This window comes from Cygnus olor, chromosome 2 (genome assembly GCF_009769625.2).
Source record: "Cygnus olor isolate bCygOlo1 chromosome 2, bCygOlo1.pri.v2, whole genome shotgun sequence".
NCBI classification, from domain to species: Eukaryota; Metazoa; Chordata; class Aves; order Anseriformes; family Anatidae; genus Cygnus; species Cygnus olor.
In genome coordinates this window covers 53,900,510-53,924,154 of record NC_049170.1, presented here as the reverse complement: position 1 = coordinate 53,924,154, position 23,645 = coordinate 53,900,510, and the positions used below count along the sequence as shown (strand labels likewise).

At 45.9% G+C, this 23,645-nt stretch overlaps 1 protein-coding gene and 1 long non-coding RNA gene across 28 annotated transcripts in view; one reads left to right on the top strand and one right to left on the bottom strand.

Annotated features, from left to right (window-relative positions):
* Positions 1–23,645, top strand: part of ATXN1 (ataxin 1) — a 214,620-nt gene that overhangs the window by 106,630 nt on the left and 84,345 nt on the right. For all 26 annotated transcript variants that reach the window (XM_040546423.1, XM_040546412.1, XM_040546413.1 and 23 more), the window contains one exon: positions 21,823–21,946. The gene's annotated coding sequence lies outside the window, so the exon portion shown is untranslated. The remainder of the gene's footprint in view (positions 1–21,822; positions 21,947–23,645) is intronic.
* Positions 19,985–23,645, bottom strand: part of LOC121064628 — a 30,769-nt gene continuing 27,108 nt past the window's right edge. Inside the window, exons 2-3 of one of the 2 annotated variants that reach the window (XR_005816588.1) lie at positions 21,834–22,298; positions 19,985–20,950 (exon numbers count right to left, since the gene is read on the bottom strand). This is a non-coding gene — a long non-coding RNA (uncharacterized LOC121064628). Of the gene's footprint in view, positions 20,951–21,833; position 23,645 lie in introns of those variants that run through there. The other variant, XR_005816587.1, reaches the window with a different exon arrangement.

Here is a 23,645-nt window from a genome sequence, read left to right as displayed (position 1 = left end):
CCCAGGGCTTCATCCAGCCTGGCGTTGAACGCCTCCAGGGATGGGGCATCCTGGTTGTGCCCATGTCAGCACAAGCTCCCACGTGCTCCCTGCACCTCCCCTTGGAAATGAACCTCTTGGGCCTGCCCTGGGGAGGTGAATGCTCCCCTGCCGGGTGGAGGCAAAACTGGGGTAGCATAGGCGAGCGTAAAGAGTAGTTTGTAGCCTCTTCAGTTTATTTTCACCATAAGGGATTGCAAAACGCTTTTATACCAGACTGCTAGCGCTTCTGAAGGGAGACAGTCATCACAGGAAGAGGGGCAGCTGGTGCCGAGCATGTGTGTGGGAGGAAAACCTCTTCAAATGGCATAGCTGGGTTTGGAAGGGACCTTTGTCCACAACCTCAATCTCTTGGAGTCTGTGCAATGGGGAAGAAAAAAATCTTCTCACAGGGGTGTTGTGAACAAGGACTAATTTTAGTATATCAAGCAGTTAGATAATATGGTGACAGCCAGAAAATAACCTATGAGGGAATTGCTTGTTCTGTCTTTAAAGCACGGTTTGAAGTAGAGATATAAAAAAGGCTTGGGACCATTTTTAATAGTGAGAATGAAGCAAAACGCCGAGTACTGCTTATTCAGTAACACCAGCCCTACTATACAATGAATGGCACCATTTCCTGTGGAAAAAAATACTGCGATCGTAAAATTAAACAAGATGAAATGTTGCATAATTGGCCATTTTCCTGGTATTTCCTTGTCTCTTAGTTCTTAATTTTGCAAACGTAGCATTTTTGACGGGTCTGTGTATCTTTGTGTGTGTAATGAACTGTTCGTGACCAAGCCTGCAGTTGCTCAGTGCTTTCTGTCCAAAGACGTTAGAGCACTTTGATGAGGGTTTAAAGGACACTAAAGCGCCTTACACTTCTGTCTGCATGCTTCTTTAAACGTGTTTCTGTCTCCAAAAGCGCTTACCTCTGGTTGTTAAAAATGACTGCAACTTTAGCCAAAGGAGATAAGAGGGAAAATGTTTTTTCTAACTTATTCTCTGCCAATCTTGGCAGAAATTTGAAGTATTGTATTTGTAAGCCCTTGCACAGCAACAGGTGAGCAAAAGATGCAAGAAAATACGGCCATGAAACCAGAGATGTTATCAGCGAGGAAATAGAGCCAGGTGAGCTCTCATAACTAGGTTTAAATCATTTTGAAAACGTCGATATGTGAAACGATCTGTGTCTCTTACTTCCACCGAGCTTGTTCAAGGAGTTGGGTGTCTTACTGTGTGGCAGAGGAAACGGATACACCGGTAAGTGAAAAATGAAAACGACCAGAAGGCCTGCTGGCAGCTTCCCGAGGTGCTGAGCGTGCATTGCCCCAGCTGATTTCATCTGGAGTTCGGAGTATTCAGCAACTCTGACAACCAAACACGCAGAGTCTGAGGCACAGAAGTAAACTGGCATGTGAGAAAATGCCAGTCTTCACACGTTCACCACAGAATAAACTGTGTGTGAACTCTCAGCGTGACAGCAGCCCCTTGGTGCCTGTCCTTGCGTGCGCCCTTGTGCCAGGGTGCCTTGCGGTGAGGCAGAGGCAGCTCAAGCACACTGCCTGCAAGGAGGGCTGGCTCGGGGCTGAGATGCAGGGCACGGGCAGCCGCTGCAGCGTGTCGCCTTCCTCAGCCCCGCTCTAGCTCTGTCTTCACAAGATCTGTCTGTGGTTGTAGTAAAACGAGAAGCAGCACGGCGATGAGAAGCTGCTTTGGGCTGTCCTTGTGCAGGCATCGTGGTGTTTTTGCTGCTGGGACAGGGGTGTTCAGGAGCCGTTTCATTCAGCCGGGGGCATATCACAGATCTGTTTTCGATCAGACGGCGCTGCTGTACTATGGTAATTCAGAGGCAGCGTTCGTACTCGGTTGTGTGAGGCGCCTGTCGTACACGTGCTTCTTGCCCTTACGTTACCTTAGGTACGGCTTACTCCGCAGAAAATGTGAACTGCGTGGAGCAGGTGCTGCCTCCTAATGTGTGTTTGCACAGAGCCTAGCGCAGCAGGGCCTCGGTTTCGTCACGGTTTTTGGACATGCTGTAATGTAAGTAAGGGTACTCAGTCTTGCTGAGTAATTGGAATAGTTCGCACTAGCTGCGCTTGCATGGTTTCCTGAGTGCGGGCTGGTGAGGAAAGGGATTTTTCTTTCCCGGTTGAGAGGGGGCTCTGCAAATGTTCTCAAAGCCCCAGCCCCAGCTGGCTGCTTGGATGCTGGACAAAGGAACAATTCCGAAATGGCTCCAGCACGGGGAGGTGGCCCTTCGCGTACTCGCGCTCCCCAGTGAGTCAAGTGGGGGAAGTTCGCACCTCTCTCGGTGCCGGTGCCGTTGTTTCAGTCTGCCAGGCTGCAGACTCAGCGAGAGTGCAGCATGCAGGTTTTCATAGCGAGAGCTTTTGTCGCTCCCAGAAGTGCTAGAAACTTAATTGCTTTCAAAGGCAAGCCCGGAATCTGGAGGACCCAGTACAACCTGCTGAGAGATGTAAATCATGAGATACTATCGGGTTTCTCTGCTGGGGGCTTGTGCGGATTGAGTTTGCTTTGTGAGCGAATGCCTTTGGAATACACTGGTATGTGTTTTTTTTGTTGATTCTTAGACATAGCAGTAATTGTTGCTGGCTTTGTTAACAGGCATCTATGTCCTGCTCTGTAGTCACTGTACATGTTTTCTAAAAAGTCTTCAGACAAAAAGAAATATTTGTTCTGCCTTGCAATCGTGAAAGCGTTCCTGCGTTTAAATGTATGGACAGCTTTGGTCCAGGTGGTCCCCAGCCATCGTCCCTTCAAAGAGGCACGGAGACAGAGCTGAGCTGGCTGGTTGAAGTTTGACCATTGCTGTTTATCTTCGCTTCAAGTGCTTAAAGTGACAGTGTTTACTTGTGTCTTTTTTACGCTAGCATGCCAGCCACTTTTGTTTCTAGCCAAATGAACCATGATGGAAACTGAGGAAAAAAATCCTTTTGTAGATAAGGAACAACGTTTTCAAATGTGCTGTATGGAGTAGGTCCCTAACTCTTATTTTCCAAAGTAGCTCTTGTGAAAATGTGTGGAGCTAATCCTTAAAGCCTGGGGGGTTTCTGATGTTTTTTACCTACAACCCAGTTTTAAGTGTAGTTTTCCTTATTTCCATTCATGCTTAGTTTACAGGGTCTCCATTGATAGGCATCCTCTTTTGATGTATTCTGCATGGAAACTAAAGCAGGAAAAGTTTCTAAGGCAAGGCAGCCAAATAATCTAGAGTCTTTTGATCAGTTTCCATTAGCATTAAACCAGTAATCTGTCCTGTTAGATTTTATTTGAAAGGCAGTTCAGTGTTTAAAGAAGATAAACATACCAGCTGACATCCGATACGTCTGCCCGAGTCCCCAGCAGAAAGCTCGCTGAACCTTGTTGGCAGAGGTGCTTTCTGCACAGGGTTCCTGAAAACGTCTGCTAGACTATTGGGTTAGTTACTGAAATGCTCTGGCACTGCACTGGGTCCGATGCCAGCGCTGGACGCTTGGTCCAGCTCCAGTTGGAGCTGAACAAGGGCTGAGTTTTAAGACCTCTAGGATGCATTTGCGGCCAGAAGGAGCCGAGCGCTGGAATGATGTGTCATCCAAACTGCGGCTGATTCCAAGAAATTGATGAATATGCTATTTTAATTTGGGGTCTTATGTAGCTGAAGTTATTGAGATATTAGCACTCAGAAACCAGAGATCTGCAGCTCTGAAGATTTTCTGGTACTCAGACAGGCAGAGATCTAAATTGCTCTGAGGTGCTGACAGTTATCACGGCTTTGTGCAGACACACCTTTGCTAATACTGACAAAACACAAATACCGGTTTCACGTCACTGTTCTCTTTGGCTGGTGTGTAGCTCAGAACCGTACTATGCCTTCACAACTTCAGCACAGAAAATGGAAACAAGGGGTCAACAGCAAAAGCAGCCTCTTATCAAATGGTAGATTTTAAATGCTTTGAGTAAAGACAATATTTTAACAAGAAATTTGATCTAGTATTTGAAAATTGGACTTTTAATTTCATTGGAGTCCCCATTCCCGGGGCTGTTCAAGGAAAGGTTGGACGTGGTGCTTAGGGACGTGGTTTGGTGGGTGATATTGGTGGTAGGGGGATGGTTGGACCAGATGATCTTGGAGGTCTTGTCCAACCTAATGATTCTATGACTCTGTGATTTCTTAGAAGGCAGGTGGTGTTACATCATTCCCTGTTTGGTCCCAGGCCATGCTGCTGAAGTGGCACTGGATGCGAGAGCAGAATTGGCCGATGGTGAAGATAGTAATAGATGAAGGAAAAATACTCTTTTCTTTCTGCAACTGCGAATTCCTCCAAACATCATAGATAACTGAAGAGTCTGTTTCCAAAGCAGCTCTGACACTATATGCAAATAAATTTCTGTGATTTCAGCTTTTGCTAGAAATCACATCTATTATGTGTCTTTGTGACAAAGCACTAGTGTGTTAATACCAAGCACTTCCAAAGAGACTCATTTGAAATCAAGGATAATAATCCCAGAAGGTTGGGACTCCCCCTAATCCACATTGCAGAACCAGCACGTATTTCAATAACGTTGTCAGTAATAGCTTGAGTGTCTGTGAAATACCTGAGGAGAAGTGGTTCACATTGAAATGGTGTGTGGACAGATCTCAATGTTTGTATACCGGTCAAAGTGTGGATTTACGTCGTGGTGGCCAGCTCAGTGAGTCCCTGTCTGCAGCTGTGGGGTTAGAAATGAACGAGGGAACTCTGCCTGATTGCCCTGTAAATGCAGTGGGGACATGTTCACTTTACTAATTTGTCAGAGTCACCGTTTGGCACTCCAGTGGCAAAGCAGGTGTTCCCAGCTGCTGTTAGCACTGGTGAGGGTGAACTGGATGTGCTCTCGGTACTTTTTCCACCTGCTGTGAAAGCATCGCAGACTACCAGACGAGCAGGAGATTGCACTGCCTTTGGGTAGCTTTCAGCAGCGCGGAGCAAATTCTTTAATTCGCCGTGATCAAACATCCTGATTGCCGCCACGTGACTCCAGTTCCCCTTTTGACTCAGTGTCTGAAGACGGTTGTGAATTCCTCCACCAAAGCGGCGTGCAGCCTTCTTGCATTAAAAATCACGGTGGCTGTGCTCCGCGTGCGCTGCCGTGGCCAGCGGAGGAACAGCGCTGACCGAAGTCTCTGCTGCAGATGCAGCTCCGCAGCCCTTGACGCGCTGCGTTGGACGTTTACCCCTCCACCTGCCCCGTGTCACAGCAGCCAGGCGGGCCCTGCGGCAGCGGCACAGCGCAACCCAGACCTTTGCCAGCCGGAGCATGTTCTTCTCACCAGACTGTGACCCGCGTTCGTACCGCTGTTGGCTCCGAGCGGCTTTGTCAGGTCTGGGTGCTTTGCGGTTCGGCTGGGACAGGCTGCTGTTTCCCACCTCTCTGTAAAGCACCGAGCGCTCAGGCATTGTTCAGTACGTACCTTCAATGAAAAGGTAAGCTCGCCTTGCTGCTGTTTCAATTCTCAGCCTTTGGAAAAGCCAGCAGGTGGGGTGTGTGCAATTCCAACGCAAAATCACTGCCCTTCTTCTCAACCCAGAGATCCAACTTTCATTTTTATGTGTTTATTGCAGAGAGCCTCTTCCGTCTCAGGGGTGACCCTGCATGGGATTCACAAGTTCTGAGCTTGAAGCACCCAAAATTCTCGTTTGATTCTTGTGCATGCAACAGAGCACGATCTAACGTGGACCTTACAACACAGTTAGGTCTTTGAAATCTGGATGTGAATTTTGTATCAGAGGCTGGTTTTCAAAAAGAAACTAGTCCTGGGTTGGGAAAGTACTGGGTAACTGAAAAGAAGCTGGGATGCCGCAGACTTCTGCTTAACTTGAGGTTGCAGGAGTAGGTGTAGATGCCATGGGGCCAACTATGAAACACGCTTCCTTTTTTGTGTCTCCAAGCCCAGGATGAAAGAGTAACCGTCTGTTTGTATGCATAATTCTGTTGATTATACATATGAAAATTAGATTTGCTAGCAGTGTAAATGAGATCATTTTGCTGTTATTAATAGTTTTTTCATAGCAATAATGATAATACAGATGGTAGAAAGAGTTGCTTGTCACATCCCGGGCTGGATTTCACGCCTGTAGGGCAGTTAGGGCAGGCTTGCAATAGGAAGGAGTCTCAAAAAGGAGATTAGTGGATTTGGGAGAGGTGCTTCTCGGGGTTACCTTCCTCTGGGGAGTTTAGAGCTGGGCATGAACCAACAAGGAAGTTAGTTGGTCGAAGGTCACTTACACCATTCAAAATGAAACTGTTCAGGGACTGAGTCTGTTAGGTAGGTCCCAGCTGCTTACACCTGACTTGCGGTGGAGAAACCTTCAAATGGTTTGGTAATAATTAACCAAGGGAACGCTGCTGAAACAGAATCCATGTCTGACATGTATGCACATAAGGAGAGAGTATCTTGCCAAGAAATAAGTTAAAATTAGATCACTATATCAGAATTCAGTTATCTTCTGAAAAGTAGCATGAATGCTGATGGCCAAAGTCTACAGCTGAAGTTCCCAAGAGATCAGGAGAAGAAACAACGTACATCAACACATACACTCTCTTCCAAGCTATTAATGCTATTGCAGGGATGTAAAATGCTTCAAATAGCAGAGTAGCCTCAATTAATTCCAACGAAAAGTTTAATAGCAGAGTGTGGCAGAGACCTGTAGGCCCCCACTTCTGCTCGTGCCTGCGAGGAAGGAGACAAACGACGCGACTGTCACCCAGCGCTGCCTGTTGGATGAGAACCACAGCAGAAATGGTTTAATCTGGTGTGGTGAAGTGGTGCCCGAAACACTCCAGGAACTTAGCAGTTGCACAAACGATTCACTTTCTTAGCAGTCTAATTTTGTAGTATAACACAACCTCCGTTTTCCCCCATCTTTAATGTGCAGTTCTGCTGAGCGTGCAGTTCACATTGGCCGCCTCGAGCTGACTGCAGGTCAGCTTTTGAATGTGGGAGAAATCATGAAATTTAAGTATTTTGTGTACTGTTAACGGCAGTTGTGCAAGTACAAAGACTTTGCTTTATCAGCAGATGTGGTCTAGGTTTAAATTTACGGCCGCATTAAATCCTTACGTTTATTGCAGTCGGGGGAAAAAATCAGGAGCTCATTGCAGTATTTAACAATCTGCTTTGATAGCTGGCCAATCCACTTACCCTTGCACGAAGCACATGCCACGGTAGTTCTTTCTTCCATTAACTCCTTGATGCTGGGAAACGGGAGTGATTCACATGACGTGGAAAGGGAAAAAAAAAAAAAAAAGTGCAAGGCTAGCAAAAACTTTGTACTCACCTTGCGGCAAGCCAGGAAGAGATCTGCGTGCTGTGGGAACGATCTGATGGGGCTGTTTGCCGGACCGGTGCGGCAGGCACGTGGCACCCGAGAGCCCGATCCGGCCCTGCTGAATTCTGCAGGGGCAGCGGGCGGAGGGCAGCATCCTCGTGGGGAAACGGGGATGGGGTTGGGCGCTGGCTGGTTACTCAAAACTGCCGCTGGCCGTTGTTTGCTGTAGCTCAGCTGTTTCCCGTGTGACGCGACTGTGTTTCCTCACCTCTTGCACGAGCTGGTGGCCAGAGTTTGGAACAGGAGGCGCTTTGCCAGCATCGCTCCTGTCTGGTTAGGTCTGCTGGAGGGGAAGGGACGGGGAGGAATCATATCCGCGTGTGGGGAAGTGGTGATGGGTCTTAAGCTGGAGGTGCAGGAGCCTGTGAGAGGAACGTAGAGGGGAGGCCACGTCTTCCCCGGCTTCCTCGGTGCAGAAATAACCTGTGCTAACATGGGAGCACGTTTGTAGCACCTCAGCCTGGTGCAGCCAAGTGCCCTTCACGCAGTGAGCAAAGAGTGGGGTGGGACTTCCCTTAGCAAGCAACTGATGCAACCTTGCATGCTGCGAGGGGGAGTCATTCGTGAGCAATAGGAGAGTTTTTCACTGGGGTTAAACACGGTGCTGTCCTCCTTTAGACGAGAGAAACGAGAGTCCAGGAGAAGGATATGAAAAATAGATTAGCTTAAATTGAAACCTGGCATCTGGAACACCTCGAACTTTGGCAGACCTCAAGATAATACTTCAAAGTTGTTCAGCCCCACGAGGTACGGTATAATTTTCTGTTTGGGGAGAGTGTTACGCAGGGGCCTGAGTCAGTCTTGGGACTTCTTTGTGCTGGGCACTGTCACACTAGCTAGAAGGTAGGACCTCGCTGAGGCTTGCAGTGACTCTATCTCACTGTCAGCCAGCACTCTCAACTGCTTTACATGCTTGTTTGCCATCTCCCCCAACTATTTAGCAGTAAACATTTACCCTGAATGGGTTAACTACATTGAGCAATGGGCTGTGAACACACCCAAGTCTTACTGAAACTAACTGTCTTTACTCTTCTGAAATTGTCCTTCTGAAATTTAAAATCATTAAAGCCAAATCAACATAAATACTCTATTTCATGACGGAGTGAAAGGAGCGTGGCCTTCTAATTACCCTAAAATTCAAGTATCTGCAGGGAGACTTGGAAAGTGCTGGGCTTCCTCAGCTCCCTGCTCTGCAGGCATCTCTATCCTTGCTTGATAGTGTCTGGGCAGTAAAGAGAAATGTAGCACGTTGGTTTATCTATGAATTTACCATTCTGGCATTGATTGGAGCAATTCCCTGGGCTCAGGGGCAGGGAACGTCTTTGCAAGGGCACTGAACACCCATCACTCTCACCATAGTACATGGACTCACTTTCTTTTCTGGCTGCGCGCAAGAGATAAAGCAATTCATCCTAGTTCACTATTTTTGGCCACGTGTGCCTGAAGCTCATTGTGAAATGCGATTAATACATGCCTGCACGTAGGTAGGGTTTTAGGTTGTAAGATTACTAATTGGTTTCAATGGTGCTTGCTGCTTGAGTGTGGTTGTTGTTTTTTTTCTTTAATCTGAGGTAAAAAGGACACCGTTATTTTTAGCTTATAACAAAGAAAAACACATTTTCTCTTAAATGTCTTGATATGAAGTAATTTAAACTAAATTCCTGCAGAAATCATTTCCAAGAGATTGGCTGTCATGTATGATAAAAAAAAATCTGCACTTTTGCAGGGACCCAACGAGACTTTGCAAATTCAGATTTATTCACAATGTTAAATGTGGTTGAAGATGTCATTTTTTTAAACGGCACTTTTAGAAGTAGTTAGCTTAAAAGTATAGCAATTCAAAGCACAGAGGGAATGATTTTGAAGTGTAAAGTCTTGAAACACAACGCAGAGGTTGACAGTTTCACTACAATTAGAAGCAAGGCAGGCACAACTCCCACTTCTGAAAACTTTCCTATCTCACTGCTTCCTCTCTTGGCCTAGAAAACCTCAAAAAAACTTTGAGTGGCTTTGCTTATTGACTTAACATAGTTATGCTCAACGGCATTAGGAGACAGAGCAGAAAGGGCTGCCAAATCTGTCTGTAAAGAATAATCTTTACAGAAAGCTTCCCAGAAGTATTTTTTCAAATGCTTTCAGTCTCCTGAGAATGCTGCTTTTTTGAGGAAAGCAAGGTTTAGGAGTTTTTTTTCTCCTTTATTTTTTAACAAGGCTTGTTTTGTTAGGAAACCACTCCCTTCTGCTTCTGCATTTAGACTCGCTGCTAATTGCCTTTTGGTCGATGACATTTTCCATGAATTGCCACATTCTCCCACATTGTTACAACTTCACGCCGATTATGTTATCCAGCACTTCTGCCTGCTGCCTTTGGGAGGAGCGGCTGAGCGCCGGCTGCGCTGTCCCCGGGAAGATGCGATCGTTTCCTTTGGGTAGAAATTTGCCGGAGCCGAGGCTTCTCGGGTGCTAGGGGCTCTGGCACGGCCAAGGCTGCTCTTCCCAGCCTAAGACAGGTGGCCAAGGTAGGTGGCATCAAGAGCGCACCGTGCTGGTGTCGGTTTAAGCACTGCTTTGCTGCGCACTGGTTCTTACAATTTTGCCTAAGAAGCCACGAGAAGGCAGCATCCAGCGGGTGGCAGGCCTAGGGACATTAACCTCTCCTGAGAGGCATACATCTGTGCAGAAGGCAGAGCCTTCCTGCCACTGTAAAATGCACTGAAAAAATATGAACAAGGAGACTGGACCACTGAAAATAACGTGGACGGTGAAGAGCGCTATTTATTGGCATTCGGAGAAAATGCGTTGTTCAGCTGTGACCATCCTCACCCAAACACCTTTTAGTGCCGTTTTTCATCCTAGTCGCAAACTGCAGTGGCAAGCCAACCCAGAACCCTGGTGCTAGAGAAGGGGGACACTCTCTGCAGACACTTCTGGCTCACTGAGCCCCTCGGGATGCCCACCCAGCCTGAGCTGCAAGCCCGTCTTTCCACCGAGGCCTGGGGACAGCTCGTGTTTGTCCTCAGCCAGCTGCAGCAAAACCTCTCGGGGCAGCTGAATGTGAGATCACTGCAGACCAAAGCCCGAGTGCTGCGGACACGAGACGTGGCCGGAGCAGAGCCGTTCAGCACAGCTAATCCCCTTAAACCGCCGAGCTCATCTGCCGATCTGCAGGGGCGAGAGCGATCTGAGGCGAGGTAGCCAAAGAGGCTTTGGCTCGAGCTGACGCTTCGGTGCAATCAAAACCTGCAGCTCAGGCTGAGGATCTGGTTACACCACGTTGGCCCTGACCCAACTAAACATGGTTAAAAGTGAGAAGTTAGCTGAGATAAACCCCTCCGTTGGAGCCTTGTCTTAGCTCGGGAGCTGATCAACACATTCAAACGCTTTTCCAGTCTAATCGCTTTGATCAAAGGTAGGGCTTATTTGGTTTGTGAACTGAGATGAGCTTTGCCAGTAAAAGCCCCCTTTTCAAAAAAAAAAAAAAAAATCTGGGACAATTACATCCACACAGCTAGCAGGTAAGGTGACTGCTTTGCTCGTGTTGCTGCTCATGAGGGTGCAGATCTTTTTCAGGTAGAAAAACTGTGAGTTCTGACATCGCAAGTGCAGTTGGATCCCACCTACGCCGTGGCTATTCGTGGGAGTGCAGATGAACAGCTGGTGTTGTAACGGGATCTCTGACTGCATGGTTCTCTTGTCCAGCCTGTGACACTGGGGCTTTCACCTCAAAGGTGGTTAAAACACTGCATGCCAAAGGGAGTGACCAAGCAGGCTGCTGCGGCCTCGGCTGTGGTGAACCCAGATGGGAAACATCAGAGGGTTTTACTGTGGTATTCACATTGCTCAATTACGAAGCCGAGTGACATCCAGGATAAAACCTTTGGTTGTTTAACCTGAGCCTTTTTTTGCAGTTAAATGGAAGGGAGAGGGAATACATGCAGTATACATCCGTGGCTAAGTCCCATTCTGTCCTTGCTCCAGGACGAGAAGGCATCCACAGAGACTGAGACATTGAGTGAAAGAGCTCAGAATGTTCCTGCAGACCAAATTCTTCTCTGTAGCTCCTCCCTGCTGGCCACAGGGAGGTGGAAACAGGAGGGCTGCCGCTGCCATCGATGCTGCTGCTCCACGAGGCGATACAGCCTGGGACCACTCTCACGCTCCCCACGTGCAGCTCGTGCCCCTGGGTGCAGGGAGCTGCTCCCTCACTTCCTTCAGCTGCAGAGAGAGGCAGAAGTGAAGGCAGGAGTCTGACTCACTGAAAGTTTCAGGAAGGGCTGAAACTGGTCTGTTGGAATAAGCGGAGGACCAGGAAACAGGAGCACCTGTGTTTCATAGCTTTGGGCAGGTCAATTATCCCTTCTCCAGTGAAATTCCCCTTTGCATAAGGCATGAATAATACTCAACTTACCTTGCGGGGTTGTTACGGCGTGAGTGTGCTGTTATTTTTTTTTCTACGGTGTTTGTAATATGTAGAAGCCTGAATGAGTGCTAAGTATTATTGCGATTTAATTTTATTGAGGGTTAAATGCTGGTGACTGCCCAGCCGAGCGTTTCGCTGGCAGTGAGCTCGGCAAGTGACCAGCAGCGAGCACGTTTGGCAGCGAGCAATGGACAAAAAAGGAGAAGGGGGCGAACTTCTTCCAGTCCTACATTGTTGTTTTTTTTCCTCTGTTACCACCGCACTTCTCCCATGAAGCAGATGGAGGTGATCAAAGCACCTAATTGGAACTGTATATTTTAATATGCTTGCATTTTGCCGCATAAAAGGCAAATAAAGGTTAATGGCATGAAAATGTATCCTGTAGGAGGGCGAGGGAACGGAAATGCCTCCAAGCGTGCCCCGCACGGTCTGTAAATGATAGCTTTTGAAAGCAGATCCTACCTGAGCCGTCGGCTGGTGCGTTTTTCACTGGGGAGGTAGCGTGCCAAGGGCACTGGTTTGCACGCGGGCCATGCTACTGCCGGTGAGGGTTGTGCACGGCCGAAACGGGACTGAAATCCTGGGGGAAAATCCCTTGGACAAGGCTGGTGCTAAGCGCACATGCTCGTGCCAGGGGAGCTCCTCAGCCTGAGCTGTGAGCCAGTGCCAGGCTCCAACGTGTTTGCATGAGAGCCACAGAGATGGCACCTATGATCTCCCCCCAGATCACTCTAATTTGGGGTGAAACGGGGGCTTTCCAGTGGTGGGGCTACTCCGAGCGCGATCGCACCAGCAGGTTTGGAGTAGCGCCTCGGCGTGCTCGCACGTCTCGTGCCTTTTGTTACTGCCTGCTCGCTCTTGTTCGTTTTTATTAGGTGTGAAATCCAAAGGCTTGTCCTAATTACCACTGGTAGATGGTATTCCAACTGAATAACAATCTTTCAATAATCAGGGCTAACTTCTGCCCTTGGATAATTATGTACCAGGCCCACTGAAGCCTGCGTATTCCTGGTCGGGAGGAAGGATTTGGCTCGTGCTTTCTCTGCATGTGTTAATTCGCCATCATTGATCTGTGATAGTTTCTTGAGGGATGGATCCAAAGGCCAGTGAAGTAGACAAGGGTCTTCTGGGGGTCTTTTTCCAAGCTCCGGGCCAAAACCTGCATTCTGCCCTTGTTTTCAGTGCATTTGAAAACTTCGCCTGGCCCTGGATTTCCTTGAGGTTTTCTTTTGTCCCCAGGTCTGAAAGCTGTGACAGTCGCTTACCCAAACAGTGACGGCCTCAGCTCCACCACTAACTTCAAGTATAGCTGCATTTCTGAAGCTAACAATTGGAGCAAGAAAATAAATGGTAGAGATAAAGCATATGTTGCATACAGTAATAACTTCATTGCTTTATATTTTTTTTATGTTACAGTGTAAAAGTTAGGGGGGCAAGTCTCAAATCCCGTGAAATCCATGGCTCAGTGCCAGTGTATCTGAAAGAACCTTACATTTGTCCCTAAATCTTGTAAGTCGTTAACTACAATTTCCTTTCTCACATGACAGTCACCTTTAAGATGATGCTCCTTTTTTGGCATTATTAATTATCGTTATTGTTGTTGCTGTTATTATTCCAGGAGATCTGTATGGGAGGAACGCTGAAATCGGGATTAAAAATAGCATTTTCATGTCCTCCCACTCACTGTACTTTGTGCACAGAATGCCTTTTATAAATGCAGACTTGCTGCTTGGCTAGATAAAAGAAGCTGTCACTTCATTTCCATAACGAAGTCATTCCCAGGAGAATTTCATTGTTTTAGCAATAAAATTTTTCTAAAAGGCCTTTTATTTTGCCTGAGAAAGGTATCAGGAATGAACTTCTGAGCGGTTACTCTACAAAACAATTAGGGGAAGGCAAGACTGTCTTGATTTAATGTAAGGAGATTTGTATGTGTGTGAATTCTTTCGTGTAAAAGGAGAATCAATTCCTGAGAGCCAAGTTAGAAACCCCCCCACCCCCAAAACCTTACACGAAGTCTTTTTTTATTTTTGCCTTACTCGCAGAGATTTCACACGTTTTTATCAGTGCTCTTCAGAACAAATTCGGTCATATACTTAACTTCAGCCCTATTTGAAAAGGCACTTACGTGGCTTTTCTGATTCAGCTGCTTCCCTGAATTAAAGGCAGTCGTGGGTTATCGTTGCCAATTATTGCAGTGCGTTAATTTTGTCACCAGGTGTGTTCTCGTGAAGCAGCCACGGCTGCGTGCTGCACCCAGGCTGAGAGCTCCTGGCAGCGGGACCTCGCTTTCGCTCCCTGTGGACGCGGTACTTGCTGTGCTGCCACGGCCTCTCCTGAAACATTAATGCTCCAACGCCCCTGCTGAGGCATTTCTCGTCCTGTTCTCTGCTGTCTCTGTCCCACAGCAGCATAACGTTCCTCTTACCCGAATGCTGAACGTGCTAAAGCATGTTACAAGTAGGGCATCAAAGAAGCGCTCATAGGCAAGGCAAATACGGCAAGTAGAAGGTCTATGCTTTGGGCTTGGTTCTCCCTTACTACTTTTTTGGGGGGTGATAGCTCTCATTTGTCACACATTTGGTGCCACGTTTGGGTTTTGCTAAGTATGAATAACGTAATTACCGCTGCAGTCACCACAGACAGCTTGCTGCTATAGGTAGATGGATGTGATCAAGAACAAAAGGGATGAGGAGAAAAACGTGTTCTTTGTAGTCAGGAGAGCTTCTGTAGCTTCAGCATCACACTTCAAGTTGCATTGTATTAAAGAAATACAACAATTGCAGAAATTATTATTTATAGGCAGGTTTGTGAATTCAGGATGTGATATTATGACTCACCCGACAGCAAACATGTTTGCACTCCAACTGGGATGACTCACGCTGGCATTTGTCTTAAGTGTGGCAATTGTTTGAGCCCTCTGCTCGGTGCACAATGAATGAAACGGCGGAGGTCCCCTGTTGCAGATTTACTACGTGCAGCTACCCTGGTAAATCGCAGACTCAGCTGTGGAGTATTTCCTGTAAAGCAGACACACACATGCACACACATGCACACACACACACACACACACACACACACCCCACCCCACCGTAATAGTGCAGGTTTAAATATACTAGGTTCATAGAAAGGAAATGCATAATTACGGTGCTGGCTTTTGCACCACATAAAGCAGCCCACATCAAAAGGTGTTTGCCATTAATGTTTCAACAGGTAATCTCTGGATTTATTGCCAAGCGGTGTTCCTGTTACTTAGTGTTCGGTGTTGAAATCACTGAAATCTCTGCTGTAAGCCCGTGTAGTCATCGTAATCCTGAAAAAAAAAACCTAGTCAATAGTGCCTTTGTTTTACAATGCTGTGTTTCACGTTGCATCAGAAGCACAAAAGATGTGGCTGCACTGGAAATGGGGAGAAGGTTAAGGGTGGGTTCTGGGCTGGCTTCCTAAGGAAGCGGGCCTCACGTGATGGCATTGTTTGTGCGCGCGGCCGTCTGTCCGTGCGGCCCCGGCTCACCACTCGTGCTCTTCTGGCCGCGCTCAGCCAAGCCTGCTACGTGAGGCTGCACCCCCTGAGAGCCCTGAGCAGGTTGGCAGCCAAATAGCTTTGGGAACCTGCTGCTGACCAGAAGTCCTGGCCCCAGCTCATACCTCACCTGCACCAAGGCATCGGTAGGGTGGACATCCCCTGGGGTTGCTCCTGCCACCAGAAAAGTCTCTGCCGAGGGTCCAGCCTTTCTGCTGGCGTTTGGTGAGGCTGCTGCCTGCAGAGCTGTCTTCTCAGGTGGTTTATCCTTGACTTGTTGCACATACACAGAACCTCAGCACCTGGTTTTGGCACAGCTGAGCTTCGGGACTCACAGCTTTGGAGACCCCTCTTCAACTCTGTGTTTGCAGAAGTGCCGTGGCCATCACCTGTGGGCGGACATCTGTATGTTGAACAGAGGCACAGCCCTTGATCTTGTTCTCATCTGCGAGAAGTTAGCGGTGAGCTCTGGTTCCTTAGGTATGGCCAAGGCTCGTTGTCTCTCCTCGTGGCTAAGCTGCGTTTTTTGCATAATAGCTTCCGCAAAAGAAAAATACCTGTGCCGTGGAACAGAAGCATCCAGAGAGGTTACTTTTATTACTTGTATCTGTTGAACATTACTGGCTCTGAGCCTGAATTATTATGGATCATTTGCATTTTTTTTTCCAATTTCTTGCACTCGGAAGACCTGTACGACCGACTGTGTTACAAAGATGCAGGCAATAGAGTTGTTTTCACTTAAAACCTCTGTGCGAGAAAGAGGAAAGTTGGCAGTCTAAGAGAAGTGTAAATCAGTGTTGAAATCTTCCCCCTTCCCCGCTATTCCTGTTTTGCTAGCCATGAGAAAGTGGCAAAAAGGGGATGTTGATGTTAATGGGATGATGGCTTTTTATTAAAAATACGTCACTTACATCTGATCGGACGTATTTCTACAGTATTTTTCGTCTTTGAGTTCTGTACTGTTTTTTCTTAGACAAAACAGCCTAGACATGCTCTTGTTAGTTTTCTTTTCACCTGATGGCATCGTGTGGTGCACCCACGGCCCACCTCTTTGCTTGCTGTTTTACTCCCTTACACTGCGCTCTCTTCATGGGGAAAATCTCAGAGAGCTCAGAGACAAGGCACAGTAAGTGAAGCACAGGGCTAACCGCAGTTTAACCTCAAGTCTTACTGGAAAAATTGGATATTACTGAAATACAGATAAAGAGTATGGTTGTGCTTGCTGTTGTTTGTGCAAAGGTAATGTCTCAGAGGTCCTCGTCAGGTTTGTGTTTGCGGTGTTATTAGGCATCGCGTGAACAGACAGTGCAAGTTGGAGCAGGCTCGCCTATCTTTGTATTTAAAACTGCCCCCGTGGTGATGAACCCTCATCAGTTTTCTGATCACTTGTAGGTCTTACAAAGCCTGTTCCTGGTCTGCTTGCATAATGTGAAGCTAAAGTCAGTGGTGCTTTAGCTGAGCATTAAGTCGGGAAAAATTCCTACGATAGATGAGGTAATGACGAGTAATGCCTTTCTTTAGGCCAGCTCTTGGGGCACTGGTGTCTGTATGACTAACAGTTACGCTACTTGATCAGAATCACCGGTCTCTTCAGTGTTGGCTACCGCGCTGGAGGATGTGAGACACAGCCGTACCCCGGCGGCCCCACACCCTGCTCCTCTCTGTCTGCTGTTTGCAGATGGATGCTCCCATCCTGCAGCACTTCATTTCTCCAGTAAGTACTTGCACTGGAAACAGCGTGCACACAGAGGAAAGGTATATGGGGCTGGAGCAGCCTGTGGATGTGTTCAAGGTACATGTTCTGCCCCCCACTGCACATTGTGGGGCAGGATGGATTGCTTTGTTGTCTGAGCCCCATGATCTGCATGCTGCTTTTCTGGTTTGGAACATGCAGGATATGCAAAGTGCTGACAGCTCGATTTACTATTCCCTTACACCCGGACGGGGTTATTCACCTTGCACAAACTGGGGATACGGCATGCTGAAGTTGGGCATTTCACTGTGGACCACGTGCAAAGCCATGGGAAGTGCTGGTTTACATGACAAAGCTGCAGAGAATCGAGCTCCAGATATTGTTGGCTTGAGATGAGGAACAGACATTAATCAGAAGCTAGTGTGATGCCTGACTCTTACGCAGACTAAGCCTCTTTTATGCTAAGGTGATAGTACTTTGCTGTAAGCCTTGAAGTAGGTATAATTGTAATTTAAGTCTTTTTTAAACTAGCGGAACAATTAATGTACAGATGACTCAGCCCCTTCAGAAGCAGCCTTTGTACACTATACAAAATGTCAGCAGGTTCTCAGATGGGTAAAGTTTGGCATGACTTGTGTAGAGGAGCTTTTATTAACTTGAAATCTGAAATTGGAAGGATAGTTAATTCCTGTATTTGTGGATTCTTTTTTTTTTCCTTTTCCATTAAAATCTTTCTTATGTTTGTAAAATCAGCTAGACCTGTTGAAAATCATTTAGAAGTTGTTTCCTGACATGATAGATGATATGCGCATTGGGTAATTGAAATTGCATACACTCCAGGAAGATAGGGCCTCGCCTTTCCCATTTGCGGTGGGGCAGGATTGAACCTGTCTAAAACTATTTCATGCAGTGGGAGAATAAAGGAGGAAATGAATTACGGTTTTATTTGAGTTGAAGGATTAGTTGTGGGATAATAGCAAACAACGAAACAACTCAGACAGGAACAATGCTGCTGTCTCTTAAACAGTTTTATTAGCTTATGCTGATTTGTGAATTAGGAAAACCAAATTGCATGAGGCAAGAGAGCAAGGAATGACAATTAAAAACCTACAGGAAAGGACTGGAAAAACGGTGATGTCTCACTGCCTGCTCTTCAAAGCAAGATGGAGAGCATGACCTTTTCTTGGAATAAATACAGAGTATTGCACAGAGCTGCTTTTTGAATTCTGGTTTTGCCAATTTGCGATTGCTTGCTTGTACTGTGGTTCTTATTTGTTGATTGCCCTGGGGTCCAATTTTAGTGTCTAAATACTCCCCAAAAGTATTTCCTCGTTCTTGGGTTTGAGGTCTATTTGTCTCTCGGTTTCACTTCTAATCTGTCAACTCAATGTCCTTTTCAGTGCTCAAAGGCAGGGCTATGCTGCTACATTTGAATAACCAGAATATTGTGGGACCACGAGATACAGCTTCCTTGTGTAACACTTCCCCTTTAGAGCAGCGCTGTGATCAGTAACCATATACGTGACACGGTTATGAACCATATGAATATACTTCAACCATCATATATGTAAGGTTCATATATTTGTTAGTGATTCGTTGAACCCTTTGAAACTTTGGTGGAAAAGCATGGTTGAAATTCAGTTTGTCCTGCAAACCAGAACCCCGTTATACGTGTCCATACCTCCCACACCTCCAGAGGAGTTGCTCTGGACATAGAGCAGGGTGAAAGACAGCAGCTCAGGGCCATTTCTTCGGGAGAACAGAGGATGTGAAATATGCCTGATGGTGCCCACTGCTTTCCTTGATGGTCCCTCCAAGCTAGGACTCATTCACATGCTCCACAAAGAGCATGCCTTAGCAGACTGCTGGATACTGCATAGCTAAAAGATTGTCCCAATTCCTGAGGGACTGCTCCGCTCCACAGGAGAGGACTGTGCTTCCAGAGGCAGAGCATCTCCTTGCATGTCCTGAAGCGTGTGCCATGCTGTCTTTAAATCTGAAGCGTAAAAATGGCTAGGAACATTTATAGGCAACTTGCAACTTGCCTCTTGCAGAAACAAGCGCCTAAGGGTAAGGTCAAGTGAGCACGTTGTTGCAGATTAAACTAGCTTATGAATTTACAATACATCATCTGCTCCGTAATAACTGGCTGTGTGCGTGGTGCATGTGTATGTACCCAGTGGTAAATACAAGCTCTCTCAGCCTTCTTCCCCTGAGGTGGGGGCTACCTTGCTTCCTGCCATCTTTCCCATGAAATAAGAGTGCACATACAAGGATTTTTGCTGTAGATCACCAATGCACAGCGTGACACGGGTGCTTCTTGTGACATGTTCTTGTGTCCACATGCTCAAAGTGGTCTGCAACACAATCCCAGGCTTGTAGCAACATAACTGCGTAGTTAGCATGCAGCGGTATTATTCCATGATCTGAGTCTTGCTATAGGTGGTGATGGACTTGTTCAAATTGAAATCAAAATCCTCATCCAGCCTTCTGAAGTTAGTGGAGAGACATGCATTGACTGCAGTGAGTTTTTCAGCCCAGTGGTAGGTGTAGCTTACTCTCCAGGGAGACTCAGAGGAATAGATGCAAGCAGGAACTGCAGAATCTGTTATGGGAGACAAGGTATGCCTGGAGTAAAATTCCCTGCCTTCATTAAAAGTAATTGGAAGCCACCTAACTTTTGCAGAAATGCTAAATATTTTCTAGTAGTTCTTTGGAGTCTGTTTTCAGGTTCAGCTCAATGTTGAATGACAAGAGATAACTGTTGGGTGAATTTTTGAGGGTGTTAATGAAGATCAAAAATGGATTTTTTAGGAGATTTTTAGAATGCCAAAATATTGCGGAAAAAACGGAAGAATTGATCTTGAAAATGCTGAAATGTTTCAATTTAACGCTTAGGAACAAAATGTTCAAAGTATTTTGAGTTTTTTTTTTGTTTTTGTTTTTTTAATCTTGAGATTCACCTAATTTAAGGAAAAAATAAATAGCTTGAATATAAATTGCTTGGGGTTAAACAAAATGTTGAGGCTTGACTTAAAAGTTGTATTTTACTTCTTTTGGTTGGATTTCTAAAGTTACAAAGCTTATGAGATAATGTCTGACTGCGTGCTTCTCTGTGCACACAGAATAGCAGCAGGGTCCCGTTTACCGGAGAAGTTTGTTGACCTAAGTCCTGGAAATTTAGCCTGGATATCTGAAGGGTCTTAAGGCTGCAGTGTCTGTGTCACTGAGGAGCTGTACTTCCAGCTCAGGGTTTCTTAACCTCTTAACCTTTGAAGGCTTTTGAAACAGGTGTATTGCATTGCTATGATCCATCAGGGAGAGGGCAGAAACCATCTGATGGTTGTAGTCGTCGTCATCATCATCATCGTCGTTACCAGTGTGCGAGGGAGAGTCCCAGCCAGCTGGAGGAGATGGCAAACATTGTTCCTCTGTGAGGACCTAGCCCCAGCCTTACACCAAAGCTGGCTGGATCAGCTGGGGAAACAGTGGGTTGGGTTTAGGAGGGTTTTGCTGTTGTTTGTTCAACTAAAATGGACCGTCTTAGGACTGTAACTTCAATTAGTTTCCCCTGCCTACTACCATTGCGTTGTCTTCCCCTTACTCTTCACCCATGAACTGCTCTTGTCCGTCTGTCTGACTTGCTTCCTGCCTTCACTTCACGTAGGGCGAGATTCATCTGCATTCGTCTGTAGCCATCTAGTCTGAGCTAAGCGTCTAGACTCACTTTATGGAGGGAAAGAAACAGACCTTTCTAGAGAGTGATTCATTCTGTCCTAAAGTAGATGCTTCAGATAGGTCAAATTTAATTATTTTCTAGGTTGCCTAGTTTTCTCCACTGAATGTAAAGAGAGCTGGGACTGTCTCAGGTGTAGACCTTCGTTTTGCACATGCTTTCAGTTAGGAAACATGGATTCCACCTGGAATGACATATGAAATGTATGAGGAGACTTGTGTCAAGGAAATAGGAAGAGCTTGTGGCAGGACATGGCACTAAGAATTTGGGAAGTGCAGGTAGCCCATGGGAACCTGACTGAAGGAAAGAAATGTTCAGTTTGGGCCCTGTGGAAATACACACCCTATTTTAAGTCTTCAGTGTGGGGTTCAAGTGAAAATGTAGCAAAACGGTTTTCTCAGACCCTTTTAAAAAGACTGAGGATAGCCTGGTATCTTATACGCAACATATCAAAAAATAAAATAGAATTACGAGCTGGCTCATGAAGAAAAGCTGTCAAATAAGTATGGAGAAACCACACAATCTTAAAAATCTCAGATGTGAAATATACTTAATACTGAACAGTAGCAATTCTGCGTGTACATATTTTGGGTTTCAGTACTCCTCTGTTGCAATATTACAGTTAACTGCAGAAATGGTTAGGTGTTCGTGTCCCCTGAGAGGAGCTCACTGAGAACAAAAAGCTTCCTGTATGGATCTCTTTGCACATCCTGAGCTTTACTTGCAGACACTATCCAAAACAACCCAGAGTAGTTTTTTCTTCCCCTTTTTATGGCAACAGAATTATCCAAGAACTGCTTTAATTATGTTTCAGCAACTCCAAACTGGGTTTTAATTGTTGGTAATAAGAAGTGCAGAGTAAATGACTCTTCCTGTTCTAGATCAGCATTTGACGTGCACACTACACTGGAATCTCCATCCTGGGAGCCCATTAAAAAAGCATTTGCTTCAAGGAAATGTATGAATCAATTGTTCATTTGCTAAAGAGCTGTATGGATTTTCCTCCTTTTACTCCTTGCTTTTCCTTTCTTAGTTTGTTTTGCTTATCTTTTACAGCTCTATCTCACCTTATTTGAAAGAGGAAAGCCAGTGAAGCTCTGTGAGCAATCCAGCAACTTCTGAAAAATCTTCATGCTACAGGATAATCCAGAATTCCCTGAAGAAGAACATAGTGAATGTTGTGAGTTTATGTCACCAAATGTATATTTGCAATCGTGTCTTCTCTGTGGGGGTATCTGCGTTGTAGCGTTTGCTCCAGTCCCTGTGATGTATTGAGCATCTTTTTGCTGTGCTGGAACCAAAGAGTAGCTGTGTTTGGGTTAGGCTGCAAAGCCAGACTTTTAATTTCTCTCCCTCTCACTCCTTTTTTGTTGTTAGTGGGTTTTTTTTAATGATTTCAAGGGCAGAATGGTGATATCTGAGGAAAGATGCTGTGTTTCTTCTCCTCGGACCATTACAGTTATTTAATGTATTACTGTTGTTTTTTAGCTAAATATATTATCTGTCTTTCGAAGGTCCTGTGATGGCGTAGCCTAACAAAAATGAAAAATATTGTGGATAACAGTTCAGCAATATGCAGTTCAGATTCAGGAGTTTTATACATGCTCATACATTGATTAAAATCATTTGGCTACTTCCAAATTAGAGGAACGCAAATGCAGTTATTTGCATCTGGTATTCCAAATTCCTATTCCTTTGATCAGTTTGTTTTATTTTTATGGTCATTGTTTTTCTTATGAAGCTCAGTGCATTTCTGGGTTGAAATGGGCAGATGTACAGATCAGATGTAAGCATCCTTAAAAACAGAGGAAAACAAGAATTCTCTGCCTGTCATGTCTGAGAATAATCCTTCTTTTGGTCATAAAAAAGCAAATTCAAGATTAGGTAAGTTGGTATTTGAAGTATTAAGTTTATATTGGTATTAAGTTTGGTAATTATGCCCAAAGCATGCACTAGTCAGGATGTCAGCAGTGGTAACGCAGCTGCAGATTCTTCCAGTTTGAGTAAATTAGTTGTTGCATTTACCATAAATTTAGTAAATATAAGTATTTTTGCTGACTCCTGGGCATGCCTTCTAGCTCCCTGGAAGTTGGACACCCTCCTTTGCTCTGCTTTTCCCTTTGGGTTGCAGGCTTTGGGAAGCAGACTAAGACAGAACTTAAGTGATGCTGGTTTCCGAAAGGCTGCTTGCAAAATAAATGCTGCAGAAGACACAGAAAAATCTCTCCCCTTTCCTGCATGCCGTGATCTACCACGAAATAGTTAACAAAGCTGACATTGGGAATCGTTAGTAACTAGTAGCTCTAAGTTGCCAAGTTAATAACTCATTAAGATGAATAAGGGGCCTCTGAGACCTGGAGCTTCTCACTGTCTGTGTATCCAAGCAGACGTGGCCGTATCAGCTTATTCCCACACTTTGAAAGCCTTCTTTGAAACCACAAGGGCTTACTTTGCACGCTGACTTCCTAGGGCAGAGGAGGGCAGCCTTAAATAATAATAATAATAATAATAAAACTGTCCTAGCATGCAAAGCTGTGGGGATAGCAGGAGATGTTTGTTTAAGATGTTGCAATCACCTCCACTGATTGCAACAGCAGCACCACCTCATGCCGAGGAGAGCGCTCTCCGGGTCCCGTACCGTATGCGGTGTTCAAGATGGGCCAGATAAACTGCATGGGGGAGGGAGGGAGCTGATCATCAGCCGTTGCAGGGAATGGAGTATCTGTGCAAGATGCCGTCAGTGTGATTATTGCGTTCTGCCCTGTCCTGAACGGTTTAAAAGGAGCCCACTTCAGGCAAAGCACGGCGGCCTGCTATTGAGGTGACAAACCCCCAAATTACACTCCCGATGCCTGGGCTTGCAAGGAAGGAGTAGCGCT